The 15,210-nt window shown below is 38.5% G+C and overlaps 1 long non-coding RNA gene across 3 annotated transcripts; it reads right to left on the bottom strand.

Moving 5' to 3' along the window:
* Positions 1 to 10,129: 10,129 nt before the first annotated feature.
* On the bottom strand, positions 10,130 to 11,355 carry LOC118438865. 3 transcript variants are annotated; one of them, XR_004837097.1, is made up of 6 exons: positions 11,061 to 11,355; positions 10,875 to 11,000; positions 10,579 to 10,773; positions 10,438 to 10,520; positions 10,263 to 10,360; positions 10,130 to 10,158 (listed from the first exon to the last, which is right to left on the bottom strand). It is a non-coding gene; the product is annotated as an uncharacterized LOC118438865 (long non-coding RNA). The 3 variants fall into 3 exon arrangements; XR_004837096.1 differs by lacking the exon at positions 10,130 to 10,158 and having other exon boundaries at positions 10,229 to 10,360; XR_004837098.1 differs by lacking the exon at positions 10,130 to 10,158 and having other exon boundaries at positions 10,229 to 10,360; positions 10,875 to 10,983.
* Positions 11,356 to 15,210: the final 3,855 nt, after the last annotated feature.

The raw sequence follows: 15,210 nt of genomic DNA, 5'->3' as shown, positions 1-15,210 counted from the left end.
CCATGAAATGAAGAAGGAAGTCTGTCCAGCATGGGGGAAGGATTGCAAGACCTGCGGCAAGAAAAATCACTTCTCTAAGCTGTGCAAAAGTAAAGAGGGGACGGTTAAAGTGAATTATGTGGACGGTGAAGTGCGCGATCGTGAAGGTGGTTTTGTTGGATCGATCAGAACCATCGGCTTTTTGGAAACAGCCCAGTCGCGTGACTCTCGCTGGTCATCCCTGGTGAAGGTGGACAACGCCGAAATCCTCTTCAAGCTCGACCCTGGGGCTGACGTCACCGTGATTCCACTCACTCTTTTCCGTCAAAAGTGGAAATCTCGCCAATTGGATCATCCGACGCGATCACTGAATGGACCGGATGGATCATCTCTGAATTCTGTGGGAAGTTTTATGTGTGAACTGAGCCATGGAAAGTTAAAAGTGAATGAAACTGTTTATGTGATTCGAGGGCTCCAGCGACCACTGCTAGGACTGCGAGCCTGTGAAGACTTGAATCTTGTTCGTCGAGTTGACCGTGTGTGGAATGATGAGGTGCCGAAGTCAGCAGAAAATCCTGCCCACGTTGAGAAGGAGTTTCCGATGCTCTTCTCGGGTCTTGGAAAAATTGACCACCCCTACACGATCAAGCTCAAACCCGACCCGGTCCCGTACGCGATTCACTGCCCAAGGAGGGTGCCACTCCCACTAATGGACAAGCTGAAAGAGAAGATTGATGAATTTCTCCGCGACGACGTCATCGAACCTGTGGATGAACCGACCGAATGGTGTGCTCCTGTCGTCATTGCGCCGAAGTCGAATGGTGACATCAGAGTTTGTGTTGATCTAACAAAACTCAACCGGAATGTTGAACGAGAGTTTCACATGATGCCGGTAGTTGAGCACACGCTTGGCCAGATCTCTGGAGCCAAGTACTTTACGAAACTGGATGCAAATAGTGGATTTTTCCAGATTGTCCTCTCGCCTGAATCGAGAAGACTCACGACATTTCTAACCCCGTTTGGACGCTATTGCTACAAGAGATTACCGTTTGGGATCACCTCAGCGCCGGAAGTTTACCAGAAGAGGATGTCCGAAATTCTTCGCGGTCGAATCTGTGTAGTGCATCATGACGATATTTTAGTGTAGGGGAAGACGATGGAGGAGCACGACGCAAGACTTCGTGACGTTCTCATCAGACTGAGGGATGCAGGAGTCACCCTCAACCCAGCCAAGTGTGAGTTTGGAGTGACCACTGTCAAGTTTCTTGGTCATCTCCTCCACGAGAATGGGATTCGCCCTGACCCAGCGAAAGTGGAGGGAATCGCCAAAATGTCAAGACCCACGGATGTGCCGGGTGTGCGAAGATTTATGGGTATGGCCAATTACCTAGGAAGATTTGTTCCCAGAATGGCGGATGTGAGCCAGCCCTTGAATGACCTGCTTCGGGCCAAGAATGAGTTCGTGTGGGGTCCAACCCAAGAAAAAGCGTTTCAGAAGATAAAGAAAATCCTGACTGAAGAGCCAGTTCTTGCACTTTTTGATGTGAAGAAGGAGACTGTCGTGTCGGCTGACAGCAGTTCCTACGGAATGGATGCGTGTCTACTCCAGCGCCAAGACGACGGTGAACTACGACCTATTTCCTACGCCTCCCGTACTCTCTCCGATGCTGAGCAACGGTACGGACAGATCGAGAAAGAAGCCCTTGCCAGTACTTGGGGCTGCGAACGATTTCGAGATTTTTTGGCCGGTTCTCATTTCTTGATCGAGACCGACCATAAACCCCTACTACAAATTCTCGTCTCAAAGAATTTGGATGATCTCTCTCCACGACTTCAGCGTTTTCGTCTACGCCTGATGAGATACTCTTACGACGTGACGTACGTGCCTGGAAAATTACTCTACACTGCAGACACCCTGAGTCGACAACCGCTAGACCACATAGGAGATGTGGAATTCGAAGAAGAAGTGTGTCACATCATCTCTCAACTGCCTGTACGAGATGAATTTTTGAGTCGGATTTGGAAAGCTCAAACTGAAGACTCACTGCTGAAAGAAGTGTCTCTCCTCTGCAACCAAAGCTGGCCAGAGAAGACACCAGTGAATGCTGATCTGAAGAAGTTCTGGAATTCAAGATACGAACTGTCTGTCAGCAACGGACTCCTCATGAAAAGATGCAGACTGGTCATCCCTTCGTCGATGCAAGAGGAGCTCTTGGGAGACTTCATGCTGGTCACATGGGAGTAGTGAAGTGTCGTGCCCGTGCCCGTGAATCTGTGTGGTGGCCAGGAATTTCTGAGGAAATTGCAGAAGTAGTGCGGAAGTGCCCAATCTGCGTGAAGGAAAGAGAAGAGCGACATGAGCCTCTGATTCCGTCGGAATTCCCATCTCGACCCTGGCAGCGCGTTGCAATGGACCTCTTCAAATCTCATGGGAAGTGGTTCATCATCATCACAGACTACTATTCTCGGTATCTGGAAGTATACCAATTGCTTAATCAAACAGCAAGTTGCGTCATCAATTGCTGTAATGCCGTGTTCTCTCGCCATGGTGTACCTGAAGAAGTAATGAGTGACAATGGACCTCAGTTTGCTCCTGTCGACTCGTCGGAATTCCGCAAATTTTCTCGTGAATGGGGATTCATTGCGACAACTTCAAGCCCGAGGTACCCGCAAAGCAATGGATTTGTAGAAGCTGGAGTGAAGATTGTGAAAAATCTGCTCAAGAAAAATTCGGATTGGTACGCTGCGCTCCTAGAGTACCGAGCAACTCCTCTCGCGAATGGATACAGTCCAAGCGACTTGCTTATGAGTCGCCGGATCAGATCTCTACTACCAATGAATCCAACTCGACTTGTGCCAATCTCAGTGGACAACGAAGACCTCAACTCGAAAGATGAGCTGCGACGGTCAAGACAGAAGAAGGACTATGATTCTCATCATCGTGTCCAGCCGAAGGAAGACCTCCAACCTGAAGAAGTTGTCTGGGTTAAAGACCTTCGAACCTGGGGAAAAGTGTTAGAGAATGCTAATGCTCCGCGTTCTCTCATTGTGGACACACCGCGAGGAAAATTTCGACGCAACTCCTTGGCGCTGACTCGTGCTCACACGAATGATCTCCCCGAAACGCCTGCTCCAGATTTGGACTGCCCATCCCAGTTTTGTCCATCGTCGATGGACAAAATACGAAGGACCCACCTGAACAGACTCAAGATCGCCGACCTCGGGATCAAGCTTCAAAGAATGATGGCAACTACGTTACGCGTTCTGGTCGTGTTGTCAAGCCTGTGCAACGTCTCTTATGTGAAAAGTGATAGTGTTATGAATATGCATTTGATTTACATATGAAATGAATTTATGATTATAATTGATGTCCTTTGTTTATTGATTTTCGTCCTTTATGTATTAATGATTTCTTTAGCTTAGAAAGGGGGGTGTGGTATAAGGTATGTCATAGAGTATAGTTAAGTCTCATATTTCTGTATCTCTGACTGTGCTCGTCTCACTTGCCCAGTCAGTCACCATCTGCTACTTGGAGGATAAAGACATGTATATAGTAACTCTCCAGTGCCTGCTCTCTGACTGATTTCGACATCGGTGTAAATGGTGTGTCGATGGCAAACGCTACCTAATTGCATCTCACACGCATTACACTACAGAAACAGGTTGGTTTTTCCGGTGAAATAAAGATTTTTTAAGGTTCTCTTGGATGACGCGTAAATCTCACTTTCCCCTGTCCAATGTGTTTAAATGCAAATTAATAAAATTGAATACATTTCATTGGTTTCGAATAATTTCAACTTTTGATATTTTAATGGACCTTAATCATGAAGAATAGATACAGAGGTTTTATAAACAAGCCACTCTATTTATATTATTTTAAATACATATCACCTGAGTTATGAAGTTGTCGCCAACTGTTTATGTATATTACCTCTAGTGACAATGTGTGACAGGTCGTTTACAATTTATAACCATAGTGGTAGAGTAATTTGTGTAAACACTTTGGTTGTATTTGATTGAACTCATATGTACATGTTCAAAAAATATTTATTCATTCGAGGTTCATTCATTCAAAGCTTTGAAAAAAATATTCATTCCTTATTCACTCATTCATAATTTGTAAAGAAATATTCATTATTTATTCAACATTTGTTCATTATTTACCATTCATTCATAGTCCTTTTTATTCAAAACTCACACACTCTAAATAAAATCATTACCAAATCATTACCAAAATGCACACGTATATGACTCTGCAGAAACGGTAATAATAACCACCGGCTGGTAAAGAAATTGATTGAACCCGAAGTGGTAATAAAGCACACTTTTAGGGATAAAATTAACACCATGATGTATGACAGATGTACTACAATATGTTGTAAAATGTCTACCGCCAGGTAATAAACCCTACCACTTTGTATACGGTGTGCTATTCATACCGGTATTAATGCTTTGCATTACGTATACCCCATTATTACCAAATGTTGTGCAGATTTCCACCGAAAAGAATAGATTTTTTGCTTTTCTTTACAATAATCTTTTAATCAATTATATTCGTTGTAAAATCATTTTAAAAAATACTTACAGAGATAAAATGACGGATACGTTCCATAGCTTTTCGCATCGATTTCATTGAATCAAATAAAATTAATTGTAAATGCAATTGTGGGTACAAGGACAAATGTACCACAACATTTTTTGAATTCTGTGCAACCACACCCCCTATAAAAATAAAGGAACAAAGTTCGGAAAAATGAGAAAGTCAATGTACATCGTGTAGAATAAGAGTTAGACCTATACTTGCATTTGCAATTTGACTTCCCCTTGAAATACGAACATTTTAATGCATCAAGAGTTTCAAAATTCGAAAATTGGCGGTTTTTTTACGTACACAGAAATCCTTAAAAAACGCATGGTACCACCCATTTACTTCGGACAACCCGATGCCAGATTTTTCTCCTTGGGAAGAGCTACATTTTCAGCCTTTGTTGCCCGAAGGGAATCGATGGTACCACGAGAAATTTGGGGTCAAAGTTTCTGAGGGAGGGACTTATTTTGCAAGAGCCGTAACAAACTCTGGCCACTAATGAGATATGGATTTCAACCACCCAACTTAATTAAGTTTGTGATATTTTAATTACCTAATCACCCCAAAATTAAAACTTGAGCTTTTTCGAATTTATAATGGTGATATCCACTCGGAAATTGACGCTACAGGGCTTATCACTGGACTTATCAATTTTTCAGATAAGCAAGTTTGGTTTATCCAAATCGCCCCAAATTTAAAACTTAAGCTTTTTTGATTTTATAATGGTGATATCCACTCGAAAATTGACGCTACAGGGCTTATCACGGCACTTATCAATTTTTCAGATAAGCAAGTTTGGTTTATCCAAATCGCCCCAAATTTAAAACTTAAGCTTTTTTGATTTTATAATGGTGATATCCACTCGAAAATTGACGCTATAGAGCTTATGACGGCACTTATCAATTTTTCAGATTAGCAAGTTTTGTTTATCCAAATCGCTCCAAATTAAAAACTTATCTGAATTTCTAAATGCCAAAAATCATGAATTTCGGCGATTACAAAAAATTCGTATTATAATGTTTAGTAGACAATATGCAGTAATTTTGGGTTTCGACTATGCTTAGTCCAAGAATTATTTGATTATAAATAATTCCTGCTGGAAAATCCAGTCATCAGCGAGATAGCAGCAATCTCGGACCCTGGTCCTTTGCGCCTTAGGTGATGTTAATTTAATTATCGCGCGATAATTAAACTAACATTCTTACCAATTAAAAACAAGTCATTGAAAGCCAAGTTGATGAATTAATTTGCGATATGCGATCATGACTAAATTACCAAGAGATTTTATTTTCGTAAAATTGAATGAATTAAATAGGTTTATAAACCTATTTTACAACAGGTTTATAAAACTATTTAATGATATGATTTAATAAATAACTTTATTAAAAAATATCTTTGGGAAACAGTCACCAACACCACCATTCGAAGTCCATCTTCGCCACCACTTCCTTATTCATCGCTGAAATTGTCTAAAGAGTCTGTCTACTTCTTCCTGCTCCTCCAGTGAGATCTTGATTGTCCTTCCACGTCTTGATGCTCTTGATGGGAAGATCTTCTTGAGAATTTGTCCAATTTTGATGTAACAGGACGCGTTTTCAGAAATATAAGAGGTTCCAAGTTTTAATTTTGAGGTGTTTTGTTTCCAGAAAGTCACCTTTACTTCTTGGTCAGCAAGGTCCACTTCATCGATGATGGCCACGTACCACTGGTTTTCGTAGACACATGCAATCCAATCGCTGACGGCACATTCATCGATGATGACCAGAGGTTGAGTAACTTCGGATTCCATTATTTTAGTTGCCATCACCGTGGTGTCCCGAGAAACTTCATAAAGGTGAATTTTTCCCGATCCAATTTCAACACGGTGAGCTTGTTGAGTTCCAGGAATGGTTGTGATGGTCTCGTACCGGGTTGTCAAATCTTTTTCTTCAATAATCTTCTGAACTTCGGAATCCGAGACGAATATATATTCAATTCCCTCAATATTTGAACTGCACCAGAGGAAGAATTCTTCTGCGGTTGTAATTTTGATACCTTGAAGAGATGCAATTCTTGCTCGACGTTTGGCAATTCCTCCTTGAGCATCTTGAGGTCCCTTCATATGAGCAGTTGCTCCATAGTGCCATACGGCTATAATTCCAAAGTCGTTCTGATGGTGGTATAAGTTGCAGAAATTCTTGCGATTCTTGTATTGAGCTGCAGATCCATCTGAAACGTAGTGAATTTTGGTAATTCTGATTTGGGCAGCAGCAAACTCTCGAACAAGTCTTGGTATGAGCTTAGTCTGGAATGCGTAGAAGGAATTTGTGTCATGAGTGGTGCAATCACTGATAATAGATATGCTCATGTTGTATACAACTTCGTTCACGGCCCAGTAGATTGTGAAGGGGTGAATAGTGATCTGTTTGTGGGAGAAGTATTCGGACTGGACAGCATTCTGGATTACAGGTGAGTAGTTTTCGGAAAAGTCTCCCCAAATGAAGAGCTCACCAGGCTTGAGATTCTTTCGAAGATCCACAAGAAATTCATGCTGAGCTTTGCTGATGTAGTGATGTTTCAACAGCTTCTCCAGTTCCGAAGTTGCAAAGTCCAAGAAGTCTTCGGTTTCTTTTTCCTCAGTCACGTATTGAGTTCCGTCTGTCGTCAGCCTTCTTCGGTATGAAATTGACGTGTTGTTCCTGATGACTTCGTTTTCTCTTAAAGCTATTTTGAAGTTTGTTGTAGATCCTTTACACTTTGTACATCGTCTGTAGTAGCAATCCTTGCCTCCACTTTCACAGACTAATTGTGAAATTGAAGGCTTGATGGATGAAATCTTGATGGCATGGAACAGCAGCTTCACATTTTCATGGTAAATGCACACGCAAACGTTGTGGTATCCCTTGCTGGTTAGCGAGATGCATTCTCGTGGCCGCAGCATCATGAATGACGATTTCCCAACTTTCGAATCCGGGTACTGAATCTTGAAATTTTGGTAGAGCTCCCTGAGATTGCTTAGAAGATATCGTTTCTGCTTGTGTTCTCGTCTTCCTGTTTCCTTGTTCTTGATGGACAGAAAATCCTTTTGTCCTGGGCAGGCTCTTGACACATCATCTTGATAATAGAAATCTTGAATATTGGATTTGGTTTCTTGGGTAATTTTGTATCCAGATTTTGGTTTTATTGGAGGAAGGATTGTGTCGGTTTCTTTACGACGTTTGCGGCTTCCCTGGACCAAGCGTTTCCCAATATTGAAGAAATCTTGAGTCTTCTTAATACTCCAAGACGGTGGAACTAAGGTAAGCAGTTGTTTTTTTTCGGCTTGAGAACATCCTTGCAATCTTAGCTTCAAGTGCTTCATGATCCAGTTGAGATCTGTAGAATCCTGGAGAAGTTGTTCTTGATTGTGTTGTTCTTTGTCTGGAATTGGTAGTCCGACATCTTGGAATCCTGTGGTGATTGTCTTCGTTACTTGCTCAAGTTCTCTTGTGACTAGATTACTTTGTTGCTTGAGATTTCTTCTGTTCAATGCTATTGCAGGGGCCGAAGGGGAAATTGTTTGCTTGATACTTGTTAACGTCTCGACCAATCTCTTCTTTGAGGCTGGTTCTTCAAAGATAGGATCTTCCGAATCTTGATCTTGAATTTCTTGGGTATCATCATAGCAGAATTTTGCGTCCTTGCATATCGCTTGATTTGGTAATAATCCCAGGGCTTTGTATTGGGTAAAGTAATCTTCCGCAGTGATGTATTTCACATTTATGCCTTTGTATTTATTGTTATGCTTTGGATGACAACATGTGCGAACACGGCGCCGTCCAAAAAACTCAATGCATTTTGCACAGAAAAAATTATCACTGAAAATAAGTTTGAAATTGAAACCTGGAAATGACTGCCTGACAGACTGCATAGTTCTGCTTTGCACAATCTTGTCTAGAGGTCGAGATTCGTCTTCAGAACAAGTCCATCGGTGGTGGGCAATCAAGAGTCCAATGTCGCAGCGACGTACTATAAAGAAAACAATTACCACTACTTGAATTTTTGACATACTTTGAAACGTTTTTACTAATTGGAATCTTCCAATAGAATTTTATTAGCATGTTCTAATTTTAAAAATTAACCTGTCTCTGAATATTCAAAACTTTTGTAAAAATTTCCAACTGTTAATAATAACCCAATCTGTTTTTTGAAAATTTTAAAAATCTTCCCTAATTTAAATAATTATCTTGCAAAATTTAAATAATTACCCTATGTCTGATTTTATGAAAATTTAAAAAATCCTGCCCAAGTTAAATAATTATCCCATCGCTGATTTTTTGAAAATTTTAAAAATATTGCAAAATTTAAGTAATTATCCCATCCCTGATCTTTTGAAAATTTTAAAAATCTTCCCCAATTTAAATAATTATCCCATCTCTGATTTTTTTAATTTCAGGAATCTTGTCCAATTTAAATAATTATCCTATCTCTATTTGTTTAAAAATTTTAAAAATATTGCAAAATTTAAATAATTAAGCTATCTCGGCTTTTTAGAAAATTTTTAAAATATACCCCAACTTAAACTATCCCATCTCTGAGTTTTTGACAATTTTAAAAATATAACATAATATAACAATTTTAATATTTATCCCATCTCTGATTTTTAAAGCATACCATTTTCAATAATCCGTTGCAAACAACGATCGAAATGTAGCAAAAAGGTAAAGCGACACGGTCACACGGTCGTGACAAGTCAAAACAAAGTCGATTTTTGAAATCCACGACCAATCTAAAACGGTCAAGACAAAAAATTCGACACGTTTGACCGTTGCTCTCAGAGATTCAACCTTAAAAGGTACCTACCTTGGCTTATTTCGGTGGGTGTGGTAGTATCCGGTGGTGGTGGTGTTAGTGATGTCGAAATTGGGGGTGGCGGTGGTGGCAGGGGTGATATTGGGGGTGGTGGTGAAGGTGGCTGCTCTCTTGGGAGGGAGGAGTGAGCCTCCATGATTCACTTTTTTAATATTTTATTAAAAAAACTCCCACTTTTTTAGTTTTATTTTAAAAAACTGGAGAATTCCAAAGATGAACCAACTCGTGTGAGAGATAAAAAGCATCTCAACACGAGTTGGTTCATAATCCCGGTAAACAATTTGCAGAGAGTGAGAAGTGAGACAGACCACCATACGGCACTGTCGCATCGACAGTCGCCGGTGGTGGTGATACCCACCAGAGTCCAACTCTCACTCTGCTTTTTGCTAAAAATGGAAACAGGGTTTGTGGAACAGTTGGTATGGCTCTCCTCTACATAATTACAAAATTTAAGAATAATGCAAACTATAGAGTTACATACATACATATACATATTTACATATTTATTCTTCTATTCCCCCTTCAAATTCTGATAAATCGTCGATTTTGGATGAGTCCACATCGGTTGCCGTCATCAAATAAAATGTCCTGCAGATTAAAAATTCACAATTTTTAGAAACTCTCAATACAAGAGCAAATTTAAATAATTCACGAAATTTTCACTCACCAGACCGTCCCCTGACTTAGAACATCTCAATGAAGGCAGTAGCTTAATTATTACAGCTGTTAAGTGTTTCTGGAAGGAGGTTGTAGGAGAAAGTCTGAAATTTAATTGGTCAAATTAAATATATTATTAAATATTAAGAATTCTTAAGCGTCTCAAACTTTAACCTCAATTACATAACTACGCAACCAATTCATTAACTAAAGTTGTCGACGACGGTTTATCGAAGCAGTTTTTCTGATTGCACTCTGCTACTAAACGGAAATTTCGGCGCTCTCAGTCGTTGCAGCGTTTACAATCTTCAAAAATTAAAAATAATTTTATATAATTATTTTCGGATTTCGGATATCTAAGAATATCATTAAATGATTGTAACCTGACTGAAAATATCAACCTCATTGGAAATTTGGGTTTTTCGGAAACCATTACTGGATATCGACGTCTCATCAGGACGTGCAACTAGAAAGATATAATATGTTGCAGACTAGAAATAATTTAAGCTTAATAAATTACTGACCGTAAATTATTGATGAAACTGGACAGGCCGGATTCAATTTTACTTCGGTTTGTATTTCGCCTTTGACAAAGAATTCAAAGTTTTGGGTTATAAGGTTTTCAGCAAGGATAGGAATACTTCGTCGTCGATCTCCGCCCCCTTGGTCGTCTTGCAGAAAAATCTCTGCTCCGATTTCCAACTCAAATTTTCGTTTCACTGAAAAAATAAACATAAGGTTGTTATTTACTCGTTCCTATTAAGATGGTGCTCCATCACCATCTTGATAAGGAACCTACCTATGATAATTTTATACTTACCTGTTTCCTAAAATCCTATTTAATTTCCAAAAGTTTTTATCAGTTTTTCCCACATGCAGAATTTGGAATTGGACACGGGGATTATTTCGGCATGTTGACTTGAGTTGAGCTGAGCGGAAACTAAAACTGAAAAAGCGCCGCTGCGCAGCGTCTCACAATTCATACAAAATGTATTAAAATTCTTACCTCTGTGGTAATAAACTACACCAAAATGTAGATCTCATCAGCACCACAACGGAAAAAATTTGTACTGCACTTGATTAAAATTATGGTAAAGAGTGCTATATAAGTTTGAACGACATTATTACCAGCTGGTAGAAATTTATTACCAAAATTATAAAGATAGCTTAAAATATTGCGGTGGAAGGCTAGTTACCCGTTTGGTATTGATACGGTAATAATCCCGTATACTTTTTGTAGGACGCGTAATTACCAAGAGCTCGGTAAAGACGCTTATTAGGAATTCTTTACCAAGTTGCTAAGAGTGCAGTATTAGATGAATTTCTCAACGTTCCTTATATATTAAGCATTGCGTTCAAAATGAATGATGAAAAAATATTCATTCATTATTCATTCACACGAATTAAATAGATATTCACTCAATATCCATCTATTAAAAAATCAGAATAAAATATTCATTCAAAATTTTGAATATTGAATGAATAATTTACTCATTCATTATGAAATGAAACTTGTAACAAATTATTAAAGGGTGAAATTTTCAACCATTCATTTATATATTTATGTATTTATTTATTTTAAATTTACAAATTTAATTTACTCACATAATTTTGTTTCAATCCGGTGAATACTTAAATTACTTAATTATTTAAAACAGAGCATGGTCGCGCAAACACTGCTTGAAAAAGCGACCGATAAAATGATTCTCATCTTGCCCATCGTCACGGAAGGAAATCAGCTTATCTCGGAAACATTAAAAGAAGGGTCGCAACTCATGGAGAAATATGCGGAATCTGAAGAAGGATCCGAAACCAGGGGAGCGTCCATAAATCACGTGATCGATTAGAGGGGGGGAGGGGGTCTGACATTTGTCACCAATTATCCCGGGGGGAGGGGGGGGGGTAGATGGTCACATGTCCCGTGACATGAGTAAAGTTTTTAACGTTTGTATATGCCAATAAATGTCAGAGAGTTTTATAAATTCTCCTGGCATACCACGCGCACCTTATACAGATTTGATTTTCATTTTGCATATTTAGACACTTGCTTCGACTTAAAATTCTTATGTCTGACTGGCGTATTAAATGGTTATTTAACCATTCGTGTAGCTCAAATTTGATTATTCCTATTGGAGGCAATAAACTATTGGGGAAGGAAATTTTTTCCCCAAAATCTATTTGTGAAATTTTGTTAAGGTAAAAATATAGAATTTTTTAAAGTAATAACATCCAAATTTCATTGAATATTAACGCCGAAAAGTTCATTTTAAGTTCTCCATAAGGATACATGACACATGGGGCAGAATGAGACGGGCGGGAATGACTCATGGAATGGATGCTTCCCTTAATTTTTCACACGTCCCCTCAACTTCCGCGGCCTGCATTTCTACATAATGAATAGGTCTACCAATGAGCATAATTTTAATGCCTCGACCATACACTCAAAATAAAAATATGTCGAATCAACACCGGCGGTGTCAATAAATTACTTAACCGCCTTGGTTACAATGTTAAATCCGAGTTATGATGATTTTGGTGACCGGACGGAAAAAATTCATTACTACTCGGAATCACAATTGTAACCAAGGCGGTTAAGTAATTTATTGACACCGTTTTGTTTTGAGTGTACATACATAAATTATGTAACATAATTAAAAAAATATGTATCCACTAAATAAATACATACATAATGTTTAAAATCTAAACTTTATTTTATTCTATTCTTTACAGACAGCCCAAAATGAAATTTTTAAACTGGCTCAAACCGCTGAAAAAGAAGTTTACGAAATTCTCCACAAATTTGACGAGATTGAAGAAATCCATAAAAAACACAGGCCCAACGCTTTACAACACGTCGTGGAAAAACAGCGGGAAGATGTGTCCGTCCACTCGAAAATAGCAGCCACTTCACAGCTCCCCTTCCTTGAAGACATTGATCTCGAGTTCTTGCAAGTACTGCAAAACTTGTACGAAAATTTGGAAGGGATACGCAACATTTTTTTGGTCTGGAAATATATAATTTATGTTAAAAAACGTTTCTTTGGAATTTTGGATCACCTTACACTCTTAGAAATGGGGTTACGCTCTAAGAAACCCGGTAACTAAGTTATTACCAGGCGGAGTATCTATGTTACTCTACCGCATGGTAATTTATTTATTATTGAGTGGTAGAAAATTAGTTACCAGCTGGTAATATTTTCAAATTTCGCGACCGGGGTTATTACCGTCTTGGTAATAAAATGTCTACCACTCAATAATAAATAAATTACCATGCGGTAGAGTCACATAGATACTCCGCCTGGTAATAACTTAGTTACCGGGTTTCTTAGAGTGTAAGATTATAACCAAAAAGTAAACGTATGTGACTCTACCGTCGTGGTAAAGAATTTATCACCAACTGGTTAAATATTTATTAGCTCTGGTGACAATTTAATACAAAATCTGTGAAACTTCATAATTAGTCGGTGACAATTGTAACACCTCGATGACAAATTTATAACCACGGCGGTAGAGTCACATACATACGTTTTATTTTTGGTTATAATCGTAACCCCATTTCTAAGAGTGTATAAATAATTCATTCATTCCTTGAATTCAGACGGAGAAAGATGAAGAGGAACGGAAAAACATTATGGAAACTATTCAAAATCAAGAAGATCGTATTTTCTCTATGGTTGCGACGACGGAAGCATTTCGCCAAGTGTTCAGCATTCAATCGGTTGCAAGTAACATCCGGTCGAGAACTTTGGAAAATAAGAAGGTTTCACTTTCCAAGGTACATATGAAAATAATTGAAATTTTAAAAAATAAAGCCAAGTTCAGACTAAACAATAACTGACTTTGAAATTTTCTAACAATTTGAATAGTATCAAACCTACCAAGGACATGTGGACACTTTTCAGACACTCATGGAAGACAGACTTGTGGATCAAGAAGAATTTAGAAAGTTTCGTAAAAGCTTAGAAGAATTATTAAAAAATGAGAAGAACGGAAATGAAATCGAGCAGAATTTATTGAAGGAAGAACTTTAAAATTTGTGTGACGAATTTTATAACAGAAGTTAAAATACTCTTGTTGAATCTATTTTTAGAAAAAGAAAATCTGCATTTAGTCTTCCACCGTACTTTTTAATGGATTTTTTACCGATCTCAATTAATAAAACATATTAGCTTCCAGGTGACTTAAATTTTCCCTTATCTGAAATTAAGTTAATTATTAAGTCTGGGTAAATATTTTGAAATATTTTGCATCTCATGTAATAATCTGTACTACCTAATAATCGTACTGGATCATTCAATTGTTTCTGTATAAATTGATTATGTAAAACTATTTTTATCCCTATCATATCTACAAAATATGTACAATGTCCTCGAAGTAATGAATTTTCTTGTAAGTCATCACCCAATTTGAAGGGTTAATGAGATGGGGGGGGCCTAAAATGCATATATTCCAGAAAAACCCCGGGGTTTTCCGAATCCTGGTTAAGACTGAATAAAATGAAAATCATATATGAATATGTAAATATGTAGAAATTCATGATATTGCAACTTGGTACTTGTCCATACAGAACTTTACGTTGGAAGGGAATATCACGTCCAATGAGAAAATACGCATAAAAAAATATATCTACAATCTGTAAGACTGAATACAAACGTATGAACCAGAGGTATGTGTATCAAGATGATGGATATGTAAATCCAGGCAAAAAAGGTTTACTTTCTATATTTTTTTTTAACGAAAAATCCTTACTAGGGATTCCTTAAACGAGGAGTCAGGGGCCGTCCATAAATTACGTAACGCAAGAGGGGGGAGGGGGGTAATGGGAAGAGCGTTACGAATTGTTATGTAGGGGGAGGGGGGTACAACAAATTTGTTACGTAACGCATTTCATAAACGCGATTAAAAATCTGATTGAACTTATGTCATCCAGAAGTTTCAGTGTACGCATTTTACCTGCGGTGAAATCAAATTTACGTTACGTTACGAAGGGGAGGTGGGGGGGGGGTAGTCGAGAAGCGCTACGATGCCGTTACGCGGGGGGTGAGGGGGTTTAAAAATGCCGATTTTTGCGTTACATAATTTATGCACGGCCCCTCATAAATAATTTCAAATGATTTTGCCTCGATTGGCTCACCGTGTTGAGAAACCCATTTACG

This window comes from Folsomia candida, unplaced genomic scaffold (genome assembly GCF_002217175.1).
Source record: "Folsomia candida strain VU population unplaced genomic scaffold, ASM221717v1 Fcan01_Sc027, whole genome shotgun sequence".
Classification (NCBI taxonomy): Eukaryota; Metazoa; Arthropoda; class Collembola; order Entomobryomorpha; family Isotomidae; genus Folsomia; species Folsomia candida.
Note: the sequence above shows the minus strand (reverse complement) of the source record. Positions and strands in the feature narration are given on the sequence as shown.